This window comes from Bufo bufo, chromosome 3 (assembly GCF_905171765.1).
Source record: "Bufo bufo chromosome 3, aBufBuf1.1, whole genome shotgun sequence".
NCBI lineage: Eukaryota > Metazoa > Chordata > Amphibia > Anura > Bufonidae > Bufo > Bufo bufo.
Genome location: NC_053391.1, coordinates 691660751 through 691682983, shown reverse-complemented (window position 1 = coordinate 691682983; position 22233 = coordinate 691660751). Strand labels below are relative to the sequence as shown.

At 39.2% G+C, this 22233-nt stretch overlaps 1 protein-coding gene across 3 annotated transcripts in view; it reads right to left on the bottom strand.

Annotated features, from left to right (window-relative positions):
* LOC120996564 (solute carrier organic anion transporter family member 2B1-like) overlaps positions 1 to 22233 on the bottom strand; it is a 219717-nt gene that overhangs the window by 184372 nt on the left and 13112 nt on the right. Inside the window, exon 1 of one of the 3 annotated variants that reach the window (XM_040426553.1) lies at positions 19351 to 19438. The exons of the other annotated variants lie outside the window; for them this stretch is intronic. The gene's annotated coding sequence lies outside the window, so the exon portion shown is untranslated. Of the gene's footprint in view, positions 1 to 19350; positions 19439 to 22233 lie in introns of those variants that run through there. 3 annotated transcript variants of the gene reach the window in all.

Below are 22233 nucleotides of genomic sequence, written 5' to 3'. Positions count from 1 at the left end.
TGGATCCGAGTGAATTTGGCACCCATTCGTTCCGCATTGGGGCGGCTACTGAGGCGGCTAGAGCGGGTTTGCCGGAAGCGGAGATTATGCGTATTGGTCGCTGGCGTTCATCTTGCTTTGCGCGATATGTCCGGCCGGATTTGCTGCTATAAAAAAAAAAAAAAAAAATAATAATAAAAAAGAAACATGTTGATGGGTACGGGAGTAATGAATGTATTGAATAGTGTCACGTCAATGTTTCAGTTTCTTCTTTATAAGCAGGGTCAGGTTTGTCGTTCTTTTCTAACGTTGTTGTCTTTTCAGGTATCGAGCGTCCAGCAGTTTGGATTGTTGGGCACTCCTACGTATTTTGGGCTGCACAGCGGGCCGAATGTCGGCCTGGCGGGCGCAATCTTGGATTCCGGAATGTGGACGTCATGTGGAGAGGTGTTCGGGGCCTACGGTGGTCTCAATTGCTCACGGAGGTGGTCGAGATTGGTATACGGTCGGTGGGCCCGGTGATATTGGTAATCCATGCCGGGGGGAATGATCTATGCCATTTACGGGTTGCGGAATTGTTGACGCTTATGCGTTCGGATGTGGAACGTTTTCCGTCATTTTTTAGGGAAATGGTCCTAGTGTGGTCAGAAATTGTCCCGAGGGTGGTGTGGCACGGGGCCCGGGATAGTGAGGCGTTAGAAAAAGGCAGGCGTACGGTGAACGCTCGGATCTCCCGGTTTGTGCGTTCCAAGGGATCAGTGGTTGTTCGCCATAGGCAGCTGGAGGGTGACAACCGGGCGTTGATGAGGCCGGATGGTGTTCATCTTAATGAAATCGGGCTAGATATATTCTTATCGGGTATACAGGATGGTATTGAGCAGGCGATGTTTTTGCTGGGTGGTGGTCGGAGCCACGTGTAGGCACGAGTCTCCTCCGTGGCGGTATATAAATCAGTATGGAGTTGGTTATGGCACAAGGCAGACTTGCCCGCTGGAAGTCCAGCGGCCGGCATACTGCGCCATTTACAGTTATGGTGTTATTGTTAAATAAAGTAAGCTGTGGCCGATCATCTCCCAGCATTAAAAGTCAAATGGTTGTCGGTTTCTTATTTAAGGTAATGGGTTTGAATAGGCCTGACCGGGTGGCCCATCCCCTATGGGTAATTCCTTAGTTACCAACAGTCTGGTGAGCACCCGACAGCATAGGGAGGGTGATAAGAGACTGGGGGGTATTCCCTAAGCCCCCTTTGCCCCCGAGTTATAAGGGGTCATGGCCCTTTAAGGTGGTGAGTAGTAAGGGGAGTATAGTAGGAGTTAATGGAAAGCTCCCATGATCCAGTGGGATTAGGGGCGGTGCTGATGGGTATATATGCTTGGGAATGTGCTTCCCACTTCCTCTTGACGGTGGATGAGCTGGTTTCCCTCCCGCCCTCCCTGTGGTTAGCAGTGTTTTGGAACGGTTTGCATCCATTTGTTCCTCAAGCGAGGTAATTTAAAAAAAAAAAAAATAATAATAATAAAAAAAAAAAAAAAAAGGAAAAAGAAAGAATATATATATATATATATAATAAAGAAAGTTATTTATGATATGAGAAGAAGTCACAGCTGGCGGTATATAAATCAGTATGGAGTTGGTTATGGCACAAGGCAGACTTGCCCGCTGGAAGTCCAGCGGCCGGCATACTGCGCCATTTACAGTTATGGTGTTATTGTTAAATAAAGTAAGCTGTGGCCGATCATCTCCCAGCATTAAAAGTCAAATGGTTGTCGGTTTCTTATTTAAGGTAATGGGTTTGAATAGGCCTGACCGGGTGGCCCATCCCCTATGGGTAATTCCTTAGTTACCAACAGTCTAATGCCCCTATGTTTAAGAATATAACTACTATAATACTGCCTCCTATATACAAGAATATAACTACTATAATGCTGCCCCTATGTACAAGAATATAACTACTATAATACTGCTCCTATGTACAAGAATATATCTACTATAATACTGCTCCTATATTCAAGAATATAACTACTATAATACTGCTCCTATGTACAAGAATAGAACTTCTATAATACTGCTCCTATGGACAAGAATAGAACTACTATAATACTGCTTCCTATGTACAAGAATATAACTACTATAATACTGCTCCTATGTACAAGAATATAACTACTATAATACTGCTCCTATGTACAAGAATAGAACTACTATAATACTGCTCCTACGTACACGAATATAACTACTATAATACTGCTCCTATGTACAAGAATATAACTACTATAATACTGCCTCCTATGTAGAAGAATATAACTACTATAATACTGCCTCCTATGTACAAGAATATAACTACTATAATAATGCCCCTATGTTTAAGAATATAACTACTATAATACTGCCTCCTATATACAATAATATAACTACTATAATGCTGCCCCTATGTACAAGAATATAACTACTATAATACTGCTCCTATGTACAAGAATAGAACTTCTATAATACTGCTCCTATGGACAAGAATAGAACTACTATAATACTGCTTCCTATGTACAAGAATATAACTACTATAATACTGCTCCTATGTACAAGAATATAACTACTATAATACTGCTCCTATGTACAAGAATAGAACTACTATAATACTGCTCCTACGTACACGAATATAACTACTATAATACTGCTCCTATGTACAAGAATATAACTACTATAATACTGCCTCCTATGTAGAAGAATATAACTACTATAATACTGCCTCCTATGTACAAGAATATAACTACTATAATAATGCCCCTATGTTTAAGAATATAACTACTATAATACTGCCTCCTATATACAATAATATAACTACTATAATGCTGCCCCTATGTACAAGAATATAACTACTATAATACTGCTCCTATGTACAAGAATATATCTACTATAATACTGCTCCTATATTCAAGAATATAACTACTATAATACTGCTCCTATATTCAAGAATATAACTACTATAATACTGCTCCTATGGACAAGAATAGAACTACTATAATACTGCTTCCTATGTACAAGAATATAACTACTATAATACTGCTCCTATGTACAAGAATATAACTACTATAATACTGCTCCTATGTACAAGAATAGAACTACTATAATACTGCTCCTACGTACACGAATATAACTACTATAATACTGCTCCTATGTACAAGAATATAACTACTATAATACTGCCTCATATGTAGAAGAATATAACTACTATAATACTGCCTCCTATGTAGAAGAATATAACTTCTATAATACTGCTCCTATGTACAATAATATATCTACTATAATACTGCTCCCTATGTGCAAGAATATAACTACTATAATACTGCCTCCTATGTACAAGAATATAACTACTATAATACTGCTCCTATGTACAAGAATGTAACTACTATAATACTGCTTCTCTGTACAAGAATATAACTACTATATTACTGCTCCTACGTACACATATATAACTACTATAATACTGCCTCCTATGTAGAAGAATATAACTACTATAATACTGCCTCCTATGTAGAAGAATATAACTGCTATAATACTGCTCCTATGTTCAATAATATATCTACTATAATACTGCTCCCTATGTGCAAGAATATAACTACTATAATACTGCCTCCTATGTACAAGAATATAACTATTATAATACTGCTCCTATGTACAAGAATATAACTACTATAATACTGCCTCCTATGTACAAGAATATAACTACTATAATACTGCTCCCATGTACAAGAATATAACTACTATAATACTGCTCCTATGTGCAAGAATATAACTACTATAATACTGCCTCCTATGTACAACAATATAACTACTATAATAATGCCCCTATGTTTAAGAATATAACTACTATAATACTGCCTCCTATATACAAGAATATAACTACTATAATACTGCCCCTATGTACAAGAATATAACTACTATAATACTGCTCCTATGTACAAGAATATATATACTATAATACTGCTCCTATATTCAAGAATATAACTACTATAATACTGCCCCTTTATACAAGAATATAACTACTATAATACTGATCCTATGTGCAAGAATATAACTACTATAATACTGCCTCCTATGTACAAGAATATAACTACTATAATACTGCCTCCTATGTACAAGAATATAACTACTATAATTCTGATCCTATGTGCAAGAATATAACTACTATAATACTGCCTCCTATGTACAAGAATATAACTACTATAATACTGCCTCCTATATTCAAGAATATAACTACTATAATACTGCCCCTTTGTACAGGAATATAACTACTATAATACTGCTCCTATGTACAAGAATATAACTACTATAATACTGCTCCTATGGACAAGAATAGAACTACTATAATATTGCTTCCTATGTACAAGAATATAACTACTATAATACTGCTCCTATGTACAAGAATATAACTACTATAATACTGCTCCTATGTACAAGAATAGAACTACTATAATACTGCTTCCTATGTACAAGAATATAACTACTATAATACTGCTCCTATGTACAAGAATAGAACTACTATAATACTGCTCCTATGTACAAGAATAGAACTACTATAATACTGCTCCTACGTACACGAATATAACTACTATAATACTGCCTCCTATGTAGAAGAATATAACTACTATAATACTGCCTCCTATGTAGAAGAATATAACTTCTATAATACTGCTCCTATGTACAATAATATATCTACTATAATACTGCTCCCTATGTGCAAGAATATAACTACTATAATACTGCCTCCTATGTACAAGAATATAACTACTATAATACTGCTCCTATGTACAAGAATGTAACTACTATAATACTGCTTCTATGTACAAGAATATAACTACTATAATACTGCTCCTAAGTACACGAATATAACTACTATAATACTGCCTCCTATGTACAAGAATATAACTACTATAATACTGCTCCTATGTACAAGAATATAACTACTATAATACTGCCTCCTATGTACAAGAATATAACTACTATAATACTGCTCCTATGTACAAGAATATAACTACTATAATACTGCTCCTATGTGCAAGAATATAACTACTATAATACTGCCTCCTATGTACAAGAATATAACTACTATAATAATGCCCCTATGTTTAAGAATATAACTACTATAATACTGCCTCCTATATACAAGAATATAACTACTATAATGCTGCCCCTATGTACAAGAATATAACTACTATAATACTGCTCCTATGTACAAGAATAGAACTACTATAATACTGATCCTACGTACACGAATATAACTACTATAATACTGCTCCTATGTACAAGAATATAACTACTATAATACTGCCTCCTATGTAGAAGAATATAACTACTATAATACTGCCTCCTATGTAGAAGAATATAACTTCTATAATACTGCTCCTATGTACAATAATATATCTACTATAATACTGCTCCCTATGTGCAAGAATATAACTACTATAATACTGCCTCCTATGTACAAGAATATAACTACTATAATACTGCTCCTATGTACAAGAATATGACTACTATAATACTGCCTCCTATGTACAAGAATATAACTACTATAATACTGCTCCCATGTACAAGAATATAACTACTATAATACTGCTCCTATGTGCAAGAATATAACTACTATAATACTGCCTCCTATGTACAAGAATATAACTACTATAATAATGCCCCTATGTTTAAGAATATAACTACTATAATACTGCCTCCTATATACAAGAATATAACTACTATAATACTGCCCCTATGTACAAGAATATAACTACTATAATACTGCTCCTATGTACAAGAATATATCTACTATAATACTGCTCCTATATTCAAGAATATAACTACTATAATACTGCCCCTATATACAAGATTATAACTACTATAATACTGATCCTATGTGCAAGAATATAACTACTATAATACTGCCTCCTATGTACAAGAATATAACTACTATAATACTGCTCCTATGTACAAGAATATAACTACTATAATACTGCCTCCTATGTACAAGAATATAACTACTATAATACTGCTCCTATGTACAAGAGTATAACTACTATAATACTGCATCCTATGTACCAGAATATAACTACTATAATACTGCTCCTAAGTACAAGAATATAACTACTATAATACTGCCTCCTATGTACAAGAATATAACTACTATAATTCTGATCCTATGTGCAAGAATATAACTACTATAATACTGCCTCCTATGTACAAGAATATAACTACTATAATACTGCTCCTATGTACAAGAATAGAACTTCTATAATACTGCTCCTATGGACAAGAATAGAACTACTATAATACTGCTTCCTATGTACAAGAATATAACTACTATAATACTGCTCCTATGTACAAGAATAGAACTACTATAATACTGCTCCTATGTACAAGAATAGAACTACTATAATACTGCTCCTACGTACACGAATATAACTACTATAATACTGCTCCTATGTACAAGAATATAACTACTATAATACTGCCTCCTATGTAGAACAATATAACTACTATAATACTGCCTCCTATGTAGAAGAATATAACTTCTATAATACTGCTCCTATGTACAATAATATATCTACTATAATACTGCTCCCTATGTGCAAGAATATAACTACTATAATACTGCCTCCTATGTACAAGAATATAACTACTATAATACTGCTCCTATGTACAAGAATGTAACTACTATAATACTGCTTCTATGTACAAGAATATAACTACTATATTACTGCTCCTACGTACACAAATATAACTACTATAATACTGCCTCCTATGTAGAAGAATATAACTACTAAAATACTGCCTCCTATGTAGAAGAATATAACTGCTATAATACTGCTCCTATGTTCAATAATATATCTACTATAATACTGCTCCCTATGTGCAAGAATATAACTACTATAATACTGCCTCCTATGTACAAGAATATAACTACTATAATACTGCTCCTATGTACAAGAATATAACTACTATAATACTGCCTCCTATGTACAATAATATAACTACTATAATACTGCTCCCATGTACAAGAATATAACTACTATAATACTGCTCCTATGTGCAAGAATATAACTACTATAATACTGCCTCCTATGTACAAGAATATAACTACTATAATAATGCCCCTATGTTTAAGAATATAACTACTATAATACTGCCTCCTATATACAAGAATATAACTACTATAATACTGCCCCTATGTACAAGAATATAACTACTATAATACTGCTCCTATGTACAAGAATATTTCTACTATAATACTGCTCCTATATTCAAGAATATAACTACTATAATACTGCCCCTTTGTACAAGAATATAACTACTATAATACTGATCCTATGTGCAAGAATATAACTACTATAATACTGCCTCCTATGTACAAGAATATAACTACTATAATACTGCCTCCTATGTACAAGAATATAACTGTTATAATTCTGATCCTATGTGCAAGAATATAACTACTATAATACTGCCTCCTATGTACAAGAATATAACTACTATAATACTGCCTCCTATATTCAAGAATATAACTACTATAATACTGCCCCTTTGTACAGGAATATAACTACTATAATACTGCTCCTATGTACAAGAATATAACTACTATAATACTGCTCCTATGGACAAGAATAGAACTACTATAATACTGCTTCCTATGTACAAGAATAGAACTACTATAATACTGCTTCCTATGTACAAGAATATAACTACTATAATACTGCTCCTATGTACAAGAATAGAACTACTATAATACTGCTCCTATGTACAAGAATAGAACTACTATAATACTGCTCCTACGTACACGAATAGAACTACTATAATACTGCCTCCTATGTAGAAGAATATAACTACTATAATACTGCCTCCTATGTAGAAGAATATAACTGCTATAATACTGCTCCTATGTACAATAATATATCTACTATAATACTGCTCCCAATGTGCAAGAATATAACTACTATAATACTGCCTCCCATGTACAAGAATATAACTACTATAAAACTGCTCCTATGTACAAGAATGTAACTACTATAATACTGCCTCCTATATACAAGAATATAACTACTATAATACTGCTCCTATGTACAAGAATATAAGTGCTATAATACTGCTCCTATGTACAATAATATATCTACTATAATACTGCTCCCTATGTGCAAGAATATAACTACTATAATACTGCCTCCTATGTACAAGAATATAACTACTATAATACTGCTCCTATGTACAAGAATGTAACTACTATAATACTGCCACCTATGTACAAGAATATAACTACTATAATACTGCTTCTATGTACAAGAATATAACTACTATAATACTGCTCCTACGTACACGAATATAACTACTATAATACTGCCTCCTATGTAGAAGAATATAACTACTATAATACTGCCTCCTATGTAGAAGAATATAACTGCTATAATACTGCTCCTATGTACAATAATATATCTACTATAATACTGCTCCCTATGTGCAAGAATATAACTACTATAATACTGCTCCTATGTACAAGAATATAACTACTATAATACTGCTCCTATGTACAAGAATATAACTACTATAATACTGCTCCTATGTGCAAGAATATAACTACTATAATACTGCCTCCTATGTACAAGAATATAACTACTATAATACTGCCCCTATGTTTAAGAATATAACTACTATAATACTGCCTCCTATATACAAGAATATAAATACTATAATACTGCCCCTATGTACAAGAATATAACTACTATAATACTGCTCCTATGTACAAGAATATATCTACTATAATACTGCTCCTATATTCAAGAGTATAACTACTATAATACTGCCCCTTTGTACAAGAATATAACTACTATAATACTGATCCTATGTGCAAGAATATAACTACTATAATACTGCCTCCTATGTACAAGAATATAACTACTATAATACTGCCTCCTATGTACAAGAATATAACTACTATAATACTGCCTCCTATGTACAAGAATATAACTACTATAATACTGCCTCCTATGTACAAGAATATAACTGCTATAATACTGCCTCCTATGTACAAGAATATAACTACCATAATACTGTTCCCTATGTGCAAGAATATAACTACTATAATACTGCCTCCTATGTACAAGAATATAACTACTATAATACTGCCTCCTATGTACAAGAATATAACTACTATAATACTTCTCCCTATGTGCAAGAATATAACTATTATAATACTGCCTCCTATGTACAAGAATATAGCTACTATAATACTGCCTCCTATGTACAAGAATATATCTACTATAATACTGCCTCCTATGTGCAAGAATATAACTGCTATAATAGTACTCCTATTTACAAGAATATAACTGTAACGGGGTTCCGAAGGTGCACTCGGTCCCCCATTGCCCGCAGAACTGTTGCTTAGCTTTGGGAATAAGAATCTGTGTTTGACCTCATTCCCAGGGCGGCTTTGCTAGCTGGGTGGCTCCCTGCTTCTAAGTCTGCCTTGAGCGCCGAGCTGATCACTCGGTGCTCGACTGGTTGGTCTGTCGGTCATGTGACGCTGGCCACGTCACATGATCCTCACTCCCCACTATAAATACAGGCAGCCTGCTGGCCACAGGTTGCCTGTTAATTTAGGTTCCACCTGTGATTTGGTCTTTCCTGGCGTACTTACCTTCTGCTGAATTCCTGACGATCCTCTGCCTGCTCCTTGTGTACTTTGCTGCTCTCCTGGTATTTATGACCCCGGCTTCTCCTGACAATTCTCTGCTTGCTCCATTTGTACTTTGTAGCTTTCCTGGTATTGACTCGGTCCGTTCACGTCCTGTTGTTTGTCTGTCTATCATCCCTGCACTTATTCCAAGTTAGGGATTGCCGTCCAGTTGTCCCCTGTCATTAGGACTTGCGAGGCAAGTAGGCAGGGCCAGGGGTAAGGGTGGAGCGCAGTGGTCACTTCCCTCCCCCCTGTGTGTGTGTGTGTGTACGCGACCGTTACAGATTAACAGGCCCAATAACCACTGTATAATGAATCCTCTGGTGACCCTGACTGACCATGTCTATAATCTGATGCAGATGGTGCAGGAGTTAGGGGAAAAACTCAGTTCTTTTGAGTTAGGGCAAGGCTCTTCCACTCTTCAGGCCTCCAGTCCACATTTTGAGCCCCAGATTAAGCTCCCAGAACCCTTTTCTGCAGACCGGAAGAAGTTTCTCTCTTTTAAGGAGAATTGCAAACTGTACTTCCGTTTGCGACCCGTGTCCTCTGGCCCCGAGAGTCAATGCGTGGGCATTATCATTTCCCGATTACAGGGTGATCCCCAGGACTGGGCGTTCTCTTTACCTGCTGGCGCCAGTTGTTTATCTAATGTGGAGGGGTTCTTTCAGGCCCTGGGTACCCTCTATGATGAACCAGACAGGGCTCTAGTAGCCGAGACGGCTCTAAAGGCACTGGTTCAGGGCAATCTACCAGCGGAGGATTATTGCACCCAATTCAGAAGGTGGTGTGTCCCCTCAGGATGGAACGAACCAGCCCTGAAGAGTCAGTTCAGGTCAGTTCTGTCTGATAAATTAAAGGATCTTCTGGTCAGTTATCAACTTCCAGAGACCTTAGAGGAGATGATGACCCTTGTTGTCCGACTTGACCGACGGGTTAGAGAGAGACGACAGGAACAACAGTTCTCTTCCCAGATGGTGGTCCAGCCAGAGGCCTATCCCAGAAACAATACTGAGGTCTCCACCGAGGAACCCATGCAGGTTGACATGACCCGAGGGAATCTTAGCCGCAGATGTGGAGAATGCGTTTACTGTGGAGATCCTGACCATTGGATCAACCAGTGTCCTAAGAAGGTCCTCTCTGTCAAGTCTCCAAAGGCAAGGCAACCTAAAGACCAGGTACACCCTGAATTTTCTAAATGTAAGCTTTCGGTACCCATTACGATTTCTCTGGGAGTAGATAAATGGCCGGGTAAGGCCTTTATTGATTCTGGCTCAGCGGCTAGCTTTATTGACTCTGAGTATGCTATAAGATTGGGTATTCCTATGTTTGCCTTACCAACTCCTATTCATGTCATGGCTATTGATGCTACTCCTCTTATTGGTGGTACGGTGAGCTTATACGAATTTATAATCTTTCTATGCCCGAACGCAAGGCCATGGAAGATTATATTAAGGAGAGCCTTGGTAAAGGGCATATTAGACCTTCGGTCTCTCCCATGGGGGCGGGGTTTTTCTTTGTTAAGAAAAAAGATGGTGGTCTTAGGCCATGTATCGATTACCGGAGATTAAATAAAATCACTGTCCAGAATAGATACTCCCTCCCATTGATTCCGGATTTATTTAACCAGGTTCTGGGGGCAACCTGGATTTCCAAAATTGACCTGAAAGGGGCATACAATCTAATCCGAATCAAGGAGGGAGACGAATGGAAGACAGCGTTCAATACCCCGGTAGGACACTTTGAATATCAGGTGATGCCTTTTGGACTCAGCAATGCCCCAGCTGTGTTCCAAAACTTCATGAATGACATTCTTAGGGAGTTCTTAGGTAAATTTGTTATTGTCTATCTTGACGAAATTTTGATATTCTCTCCTGACTTCGAATCCCATGTGTCTCATGTTAAACAAGTATTAGAGTTGTTGAGGGAGAATCAGCTATCCGCTAAGCAAGAGAAATGTGTCTTTGGTGTACAGTAGATTCTGTTTCTAGGGCATGTTCTGACTCCTCACGCCTTCAAGATGGATCCTGGTAAGGTACTAGCAATTAAGGAATGGGTAAGACCTTCATTCTTAAAGGCCTTACAACGGTTCTTAGGTTTCACCAATTACTATCGTAAATTTATTATGAATTTTTCCGTAATTGCTAAACCGTTGACCGACCTTACAAAGAAAGGGGCGGATTTGGAGAATTGGTCTACTGAGGCCATTTCTTCATTTGAAAAATTAAAAAAGGCATTCAGTAGCGCTCCCATTCTGATCCAGCCTGATCAGGAGAAACCTTTTATTGTGGAGGTGGATGCGTCCGAGGATGGCGCAGGAGCAGTCCTTTCACAAGGTCCTGCTAGCCTCACTAACCTGAGACCATGTGCCTTCTTCTCCAGGAAATTCTCTCCCACGGAGAGAAACTACGACATAGGGAATAGGGAGCTGCTGGCCATTAAATGGGCTTTTGAGGAGTGGAGGCATTTTCTGGAGGGGGCAAGGCATTGTGTAACTGTTGTCACTGACCATAAAAACCTTATGTTTCTCGAGTCTGCTAAGAGGTTGAATCCCCGTCAAGCCAGATGGGCTCTGTTTTTTACTCGTTTTGATTTTTCCATTACGTTCAGGCCGGGAAGTAAAAATGTGAAGGCGGACGCATTATCTCGGAGCTTCCAGGCTTTTCAACCTACTGAGGTACCACCTGAATCCATCCTACCAGCAAAAATCTTCTTAGCAGCTCTTACCCAGGATATCTCGGCTCGCATTAGGTCTGAACAACATCTGGCACCGGTATCCACCCCAACAGATAAGTTGTTTGTTCCCGTACAATTTCGTCTCCAGCTGTTGAGTGAGTGTCACGATTCTGCCTTTTGTGGACATCCGGGTGTTGAGGGCACTAAGGATCTGGTTTCTAGATCTTATTGGTGGCCCACTCTAACTAGGGATGTCAAGTCCTACGTGTCAGCCTGTGAGGTTTGTGCCAGGTCCAAGACACCTAGGACTCGCCCTGCTGGTAACCTACGACCCCTACCCATTCCCAGTAGACCCTGGTCCCATATCTCGATGGACTTTATAACTGACCTACCGCCGGCGGAGGGTAAGACTGTAGTTTGGGTAGTGGTCGATAGGTTTAGCAAGATGGTCCATTTCATTCCCCTGTCTAAACTCCCGAATGCCAAAACCCTGGCGTCTATTTTTGTGAAAGAAATTGTTCGATTGCATGGTATCCCGGAAAATATTGTTTCTGACAGGGGTGTGCAGTTTGTGGCCAAATTCTGGAGGGCCTTCTGTCAAAAATGTAAAATTTCATTGTCTTTTTCCTCTGCCTACCACCCTGAGAGTAATGGACAGACTGAACGCCTTAATCAGTCTGTGGAATAATTCTTGAGGTTGTATGTTGCTGATGACCAGCAATTATGGGTGAAATTTCTTCCATTGGCTGAATTTGCTTTGAATAACCGTGTCAATTCTTCTGCTGGGGTTTCACCTTTCTTTTGTAACCATGGTTTCCATCCCCGTTTTCATTATGGGTCATCCGTCTCCTCCTCTAACCCTGAGGCGGATAGGTTCTCCTCTGAACTGTGCACAGTTTGGGCCCAGGATCAATCGAACTTTGAAAAGGCTCAAAGTTCTCAGAAACTCAAGGCCGATAGGAGACGTTCTAGGGGGGTGAATTTTCAGGTTGGGGATAAGGTATGGTTGTCCTCCAAGAATCTCTCTCTTAAGGTAGATTCTAAAAAGTTTGCTCCTCGTTTTATTGGACCATATAAGATCACGGAGGTGATTAACCCGGTATCAATTAGGTTGGAGCTGCCCGAGTAATTCCACATTCATGATGTGTTCCATAAATCTCTACTTAAAAAATATTTTGAACCGGTAGTACCATCGAAAGCCTCGCCTCCGCCGGTTCTTGTTAATGATGCTGTCGAGTATGTGGTGTCTAAAATAGTGGATGTCAGGAAGGTGCGTAATTCCTTGCAGTACCTGATTCACTGGCAGGGGTATGGACCTGAAGAGAGATCTTGGGTACCTGCCAGGGAGGTTCATGCTCCTAGACTTGTTCGAAAATTTCATTTAGAACACCCTGAAAAGCCATCACCTGAAGTCTTGGGTCCGGTGGCCCCTCGTAAAAGGGGGGGTACTGTAACAGGGTTCCGAAGGTGCACTCGGTCCCCCATTGCCCGCAGAACTGTTGCTTAGCTTTGGGAATGAGAATCTGTGTTTGACCTCATTACCAGGGCGGCTTTACTAGCTGGGTGGCTCCCTGCTCCTAAGTCTGCCTTGAGCGCCGAGCTGATCACTCGGTGCTCGACTGGTTGGTCTGTCGGTCATGTGACGCTGGCCACGTCACATGATCCTCACTCCCCACTATATATACAGGCAGCCTGCTGGCCACAGGTTGCCTGTTAATTTAGGTTCCACCTGTGATTTGGTCTTTCCTGGCGTATTTACCTCCTGCTGAATTCCTGACGATCCTTTGCCTGCTCCTTGTGTACTTTGCTGCTCTCCTGGTATTTATGATCCCGGCTTCTCCTGACAATTCTCTGCTTGCTCCATTTGTACTTTGTAGCTTTCCTGGTATTGACTCGGTCCGTTCTCTTCCTGTTGTTTGTCTGTCTGTCATCCCTGCACTTATTCCAAGTTAGGGATTGCCGTCCAGTTGTCCCCTGTCATTAGGACTCGCGAGGCAAGTAGGCAGGGCCAGGGGTAAGGGTGGAGCGCAGTGGTCACTTCCCTCCCCCCTGTGTGTGTGTGTACGCGACCGTTACAATAACTACTATAATACTGTTTCTATGTACAAGAATATAACTACTATAATACTGCCTCCTATGTACAAGAATATAACTACTATTATACTGCCCCTATGTAAAAGAATATAACTACTATAATACTGCTCCTATGTATGAGAATATAACTACTATAATACTGCTCCTATGTACAAGAATATAACTACTATAATACTGCTCCTATGTACAAGAATATAACTACTATAATACTGCCTCTTATGTACAAGAATATAACTACTATAATACTGCTCCTATGTACAAGAATATAACTACTATAATACTGCCTCCTATGTACAAGAATATAACTACTATAATACTGCCTCCTATGTACAAGAATATAACTACTATAATACTGCTTCTATGTATAAGAATATAACTACTATAATACTGCCTCCTATGTACAAGAATATAACTACTATAATACTGCTCCTATGTACAAGAATATAACTACTATAATACTGCTCCTATGTACAAGAATATAACTACTATAATACTGCTCCTATGTACAAGAATATAACTACTATAATACTGCTCCTATGTACAAGAATATAACTACTATAATACTGCCTCCTATGTATAAGAATATAACTACTATAATACTGCCTCCTATGTACAAGAATATAACTACTATAATACTGCCTCCTATGTACAAGAATATAACTACTATAATACTGCCTCCTATGTACAAGAATATAACTACTATAATACTGCCTCCTATGTACAAGAATATAACTACTATAATACTGCTCCTATATACAAGAATATAACTACTATAATACTACTCCTATGTACAAGAATATAACTACTATAATACTGCTCCTATGTACAAGAATATAACTACTATAATACTGCCTCCTATGTACAAGAATATAACTACTATAATACTGCTCCTATGTACCAGAATATAACTACTATAATACTGCTCCTATGTACAAGAATATAACTACTATAATACTGCCTCCTATGTACAAGAATATAACTACTATAATACTGCCTCCTATGTACAAGAATATAACTACTATAATACTGCTCCTATGTACAAGAATATAACTGCTATAATACTGCTCCTATGTACAAGAATATAACTACTATAATACTGCTCCTATGTACAAGAATATAACTAATATAATACTGCTCCTATGTACAAGAATATAACTACTATAATACTGTTCCTATGTACAAGAATATGACTGCTATAATACTGCTCCTATTTATGAATATTGGATTACTGTTACTTCTTCCTCCACCAGTGTCGTGTACGGAACATCTGTACGATGTGTAGTTATTATAGCGGTGATCAGCTATTATACTGCGGTATGTTACAGTTATCTTACAATGATTCTCGCTCCTGTTCCATTCATCAGTAGTGACACTTCATCACCTGGAGGAGGTTACGTGAGAAGTTGTGAGGAATGGAGGTGTCAGACGGTATTTAATAGGAGCACATGACTGTGTTATGTGATTGATGAAGCTACGGCAAAGGTCAGAATCTCCTTCGCTTCATCCATATATTCTCCTCTAAAAGTAAATGTAACATCCAGAATCTTCTGTGCTTCCCTCATATATCCTGTTCAGTTCACCTATCGCTGCCTCCACTGACGGGAGTATCACCCACCTTTATTTACGAGCTGTCATACTAAGCCCAGCCATTAGTGGCAGTGTTGCTTTACATCAGGCCATCCCTTTAAGAATTCCTGAATTTCTAGTGACCTCTCAACATATAGAAAGCTATTTGCCTCCTTTCATTCATTAACCTGATAATGACACCTGGAGGACTGACAGGCTCTTTTGTCTTTTGCTTTCTAAGAGCAGTCTACCCCCCTCCCCACTTACCATCCAAACTGATGCGCAACTAGAACTCCCAGCATCCTGGGAAAGTCTCAGACTGCCATAACATGCTGGGGCTTGTAGCTCCACCACAGCTGTAGAGCCATAGGTTAGGGAGCATTGACACAATTGTATAAAATGAACTCTATAATCAGTGCAATGTATACAACATCCATAAATAATCCACGTGGACAGTGGAAGCGGCCACCTGACTAGGACCTGTAGCGTCCGATCCTTCAGAGGTTGAGGATCACTGATGTACCGTACATGGATGACACCAACCTCATCAACAGGTAAATGTCCAGAAAGTAATACATGTGAACAGTACTATAACCGGAAAACAGCGAATGATGGGTGTTGTGGTTTAACAACAGCAGGGGAGTCACGGGTTGCAGAATAGTGGTGTAAAATCAACCCCATCAATACTTACCTACATACATGGCACATAGATAATTCATATGAACACTGATGGACATACACTGGGGTTTCACAACAGCTGGAGAGTCACAGGTTGCAGATCAGTCATGAAAAGTGATCGCCGTCAGCAGTTACATACATAAAAATCACATAGATAATACACGTGGATATTTATAGACACACACTGGGGTTACAGAGCAGCTGGAGAGTCACAGGTTGCAGATCAGTCATGAAAAGTGATCGCCGTCAGTAGTTACATACATACAAAGCACATAGATAATACATGTGAACAGTGACAGACATACAGCTGCAGTCACAGGTTGCAGATCAGTCGTGTAAAGTCAACCCCAAGAATAGTTGCATATATTCGAAGCACATAGATAATACACGTGGATATTGATAGACACACACTGGGGTTACACAGCAGCTGGAGAGTCACAGGTTGCAGATCAGTCGTGAAAAGTGATCGCCGTCAGTAGTTACATACATACAAAGCACATAGATAATACATGTGAATACTGATTTACATACAGTACACTGTGGTGACACAACAGCTGGAGAGTCACAGGTTGCAGATCAGTCATGTAAAGTCAACCCCAAGAATATTCACATATATTTGAAGCACATAGATAATACACATGAATATAGATAGACACACACTGGGGTTGCACAACAGCTGGAGAGTCACAGGTTGCAGATCAGTTGTGAAAAGTGATCGCCGTCAGTAGTTACATACATACAAAGCACATAGATAATACACATGGATATTGATAGACACACACTGGGGTTACACAGCAGCTGGAGAGTCACAGGTTGCAGATCAGTCATGAAAAGTGATCGCCGTCAGTAGTTACATACATACAAAGCACATAGATAATACATGTGAATACTGATGGACATACACTGGGGTGACACAACAGCTGGAGAGTCACAGGTTGGAGATCCGTCATGTAAAGTCAACCCCAAGAATAGTCACATATATTTGAAGCACATAGATAATACACATGAATACTGATAGACACACACTAGGGTTGCACAACAGCTGGAGAGTCACAGGTTGCAGATCAGTCGTGAAAAGTGATCGCCGTCAGTAGTTACATACATACAAAGCACATAGATAATACATGTGAATACTGATTTACATACAGTACATTGTGGTGACACAACAGCTGGAGAGTCACAGGTTGCAGATCAGTCATGTAAAGTCAACCCCAAGAATAGTCACATATATTTGAAGCACATAGATAATACACATGAATATTGATAGACACACACTGGGGTTACACAGCAGCTGGAGAGTCACAGGTTGCAGATCAGTCGTGAAAAGTGATCGCCGTCAGTAGTTACATACATACAAAGCACATAGATAATACATGTGAATACTGATTTACATACAGTACACTGTGGTGACACAACAGCTGGAGAGTCACAGGTTGGAGATCCGTCATGTAAAGTCAACCCCAAGAATAGTCACATATATTTGAAGCACATAGATAATACACATGAATATAGATAGACACACACTGGGGTTGCACAACAGCTGGAGAGTCACAGGTTGCAGATCAGTTGTGAAAAGTGATCGCCGTCAGTAGTTACATACATACAAAGCACATAGATAATACACATGGATATTGATAGACACACACTGGGGTTACACAGCAGCTGGAGAGTCACAGGTGGCAGATCAGGGGTGTAAAGTGATCGCCGTCAGTAGTTACATACATACAAAGCACATAGATAATACATGTGAATACTGATGGACATACACTGGGGTGACACAACAGCTGGAGAGTCACAGGTTGCAGATCAGTCATGTAAAGTCAACCCCAAGAATAGTCACATATATTTGAAGCACATAGATAATACACATGAATATTGATAGACACACACTGGGGTTGCACAACAGCTGGAGAGTCACAGGTTGCAGATCAGTTGTAAAAAGTGATCGCCATCAGTAGTTACATACATACAAAGCACATAGATACGTGGATATTCATAGACACACACTGGGGTTACACAGCAGCTGGAGAGTCACAGATGGCAGATCAGGGGTGTAAAGCAGACCTCCCAAGTGTCTCTTTTTTGGAGGGACAGTCCCTATTTTTGACCCAAGTCCCTATTTGCTCTGATGTATAGATTTGCATTAATACATCTACAATATTGATCCAGAAAGTGTTTAGTTCATCTCTGTATATCAGAGCCTTGTATAATATTTCATTATTTGATGCGATTTGGGTTTTAGAAATTTCTCTTTTCAGATAATTTGTGTGCTAGTGTAAAAGAAAACCATTGACGTGTGTACATATGCAGGAAAAATGGATCTATCACATAATGAACCGTAAGTGTCCCTCTCTGACCGTCCAAAAAGTTGGTAGCTATGGTGTAAAGTCAACGCCAAGAATAGTTACATATATTCGAAACACATAGATAATACACGTGACTATTGATAGACACACACTGGGGTTACAGAGCAGCTGGAGAGTCACAGGTTGCAGATCAGGGGTGTAAAGTGATCCCCATCAGTAGTTACAGACATGTGACACATGTGAACAATGATAGACCCACAGCTGCAGTCACAGGTTGTTGACCATTGCTTTAGCCTTTGCTATTGTTTTCCTAGAGCGGCTGCGATCAATACTAAAGTAGAGAGTTGTTACCTCGATACGGGTTGTCGCCTCTTTTCCCGCAGTCAATGTATCATCACCCTGAATGCTGCAGCTTCATCCAGTGCACACTGTATTATAGTCTGAGGTGTGACCTTTAAACACAGAGTAAACCTGACCGGCAGCATTCACCAGGGCTCACCGCTAGAGGCTAGGGAATGGGTCACTCCATAGACTGCACTGGATACAATGTATCAATAAATTCCTGGACAAGATCCTGTTACATTGTATCAATTCCTAACCCTGGATCTCAAGGTACTGTCATGGGGGCCAGGAATCCTCCACCGCTCGTGTGTGACTGGGGGTTACTAAATCCACAGACGTGGCCTGGGCTGTTATATCACATGGGGCGCACGTCTTGGGGGGTGTTGGATAAAATAATCAGTGATGAGCGGCATAGGCAATATTCGAATTCGCGATATTTCGCAAATTTGTGGCTGAATATTCACCATATATTTGCAAATTCGAGATATCGTGATCTCCAGTCATTGTTTACTTGATTGCGAAAATCGGCAATGTAATATCTTCGCGATAAATTCGCAATTAGAATAGCACTATATTCTAAATATTGGCGTATTCTCGAAGTGGCGATATTCGCGATTAAAATAAAGGAATTATGTTGTTTTTTATACAAATTTTAACGCTGTACAGTGTGCCAATATACAGTCGTGGCCAAAAGTTTTGAGAATGACACAAATATTAGTTTTCACAAAGTTTGCTGCTAAACTGCTTTTGGATCTTTGTTTCAGTTGTTTCTGTGATGTAGTGAAATATAATTACACGCACTTCATACGTTTCAGAGGCTTTTATCGACAATTACATGACATTTATGCAAAGAGTCAGTATTTGCAGTGTTGGCCCTTCTTTTTCAGGACCTCTGCAATTCGACTGGGCATGCTCTCAATCACCTTCTGGGCCAATTCCTGACTGATAGCCACCCATTCTTTCATAATCACTTCTTGGAGTTTGTCAGAATTAGTGGGTTTTTGTTTGTCCACCCGCCTCTTGAGGATTGACCACAAGTTCTCAATGGGATTAAGATCTGGGGAGTTTCTAGGCCATGGACCCAAAATGTCAACGTTTTGGTCCCCGAGCCACTTAGTTATCACTTTTGCCTTATGGCACGGTGCTCCATCGTGCTGGAAAATGCATTGTTCTTCCCCAAACTGTTGTTGGATTGTTGGAAGAAGTTGCTGTTGGAGGGTGTTTTGGTGCCATTCTATATTCATGGCTGTGTTTTTGGGCAAAATTGTGAGTGAGCCCACTCCCTTGGATGAGAAGCAACCCCACACATGAATGGTCTCAGGCTGCTTTACTGTTGGCATGACACAGGACTGATGGTAGCGCTCACCTTTTCTTCTCCGGACAAGCCTTTTTCCTGATGCCCCAAACAATCGGAAAGAGGCTTCATTGGAGAATATGACTTTGCCCCAGTCCTCAGCAGTCCATTCACCAGACTTTCTGCAGAAGATCAATCTGTCCCTGATGTTTTTTTTGGAGAGAAATGGCTTCTTTGCTGCCCTTCTTGACACCAGGCCATCTTCCAAAAGTCTTGGCCTCACTGTGCGTGCAGATGCGCTCACACCTGCCTGCTGCCATTCCTGAGCAAGCTCTGCACTGGTGGCACTCCGATCCCGCAGCTGAATCCTCTTTAGGAGACGATCCTGGCGCTTGCTGGACTTTCTTGGACGCCCTGAAGCCTTCTTAACAAGAATTGAACCTCTTTCCTTGAAGTTTTTGATGATCCTATAAATTGTTGATTGAGGTGTAATCTTAGTAGCCACAATATCCTTGCCTGTGAAGCCATTTTTATGCAACGCAATGATGGCTGCACGCGTTTCTTTGCAGGTCACCATGGTTAACAATGGAAGAACAATGATTTCAAGCATCACCCTCCTTTTAACATGTCAAGTCTGCCATTTTAACCCAATCAGCCTGACATAATGATCTCCAGCCTTGTGCTCGTCAACATTCTCACCTGAGTTAACAAGACGATTACTGAAATGATCTCAGCAGGTCCTTTAATGACAGCAATGAAATGCAGTGGAAAGGTTTTTTGGGGATTAAGTTAATTTTCATGGCAAAGAAGGACTATGCAATTCATCTGATCACTCTTCATAACATTCTGGAGTAGATGCAAATTGCTATTATAAAAACTTAAGCAGCAACTTTTCCAATTTCCAATATTTATGTAATTCTCAAAACTTTTGGCCGCGACTGTACACAATAGTGTCTAGTAGTAGTGGTGCTGGTGTGGTACCATACAACGCTCAGATAAACACTTGGTGAAAAACCGCCAAACTGTGCCCTGATAAACAGAGCCATATAGTGTCCAGAATATTTCTATGAATTTTGCTATCCGGGTAAGGGACAGAATGGGTTAAAAAAAATAAGCATCGATAGACGGTCCCTGCGGTTCCAGAATTTGTGTGGGGGGTCAGTGGCTTCAAATTACACCTGTAGTTAGTGAACGGTGTCCTCAAGGGAGAAGGAGTCACCACTTAAGGTGAATTGGGACAGCAGGAGCTATTAGTATGACTGCTCGCTACTGCACAGCAATTAGGTAAACAGTACGGAGAACACAGCCTCCTAAGTGCTGCATTATTCTCACACAGTGATGCCTTCCATCCTTTTAAATATGGTTATATAGCAACAATATAGAAAATAGCTAAGCCAGCCTCACATCTGCGGTTAGCTCTTTCAGGACAACAGCCTTTTATCAGAGTAAAGCAGATGCAAACTGCTTTTCTAGGGGAAACCTCTGGGTGGGTACTATTTCTATTATGGAGACCATTTAATATGCATGATGATTATTGTAGGCTGGACAATGCTCATCTTGTTATATGCAAATGATCATGTCTAACATCTGCTGGCATC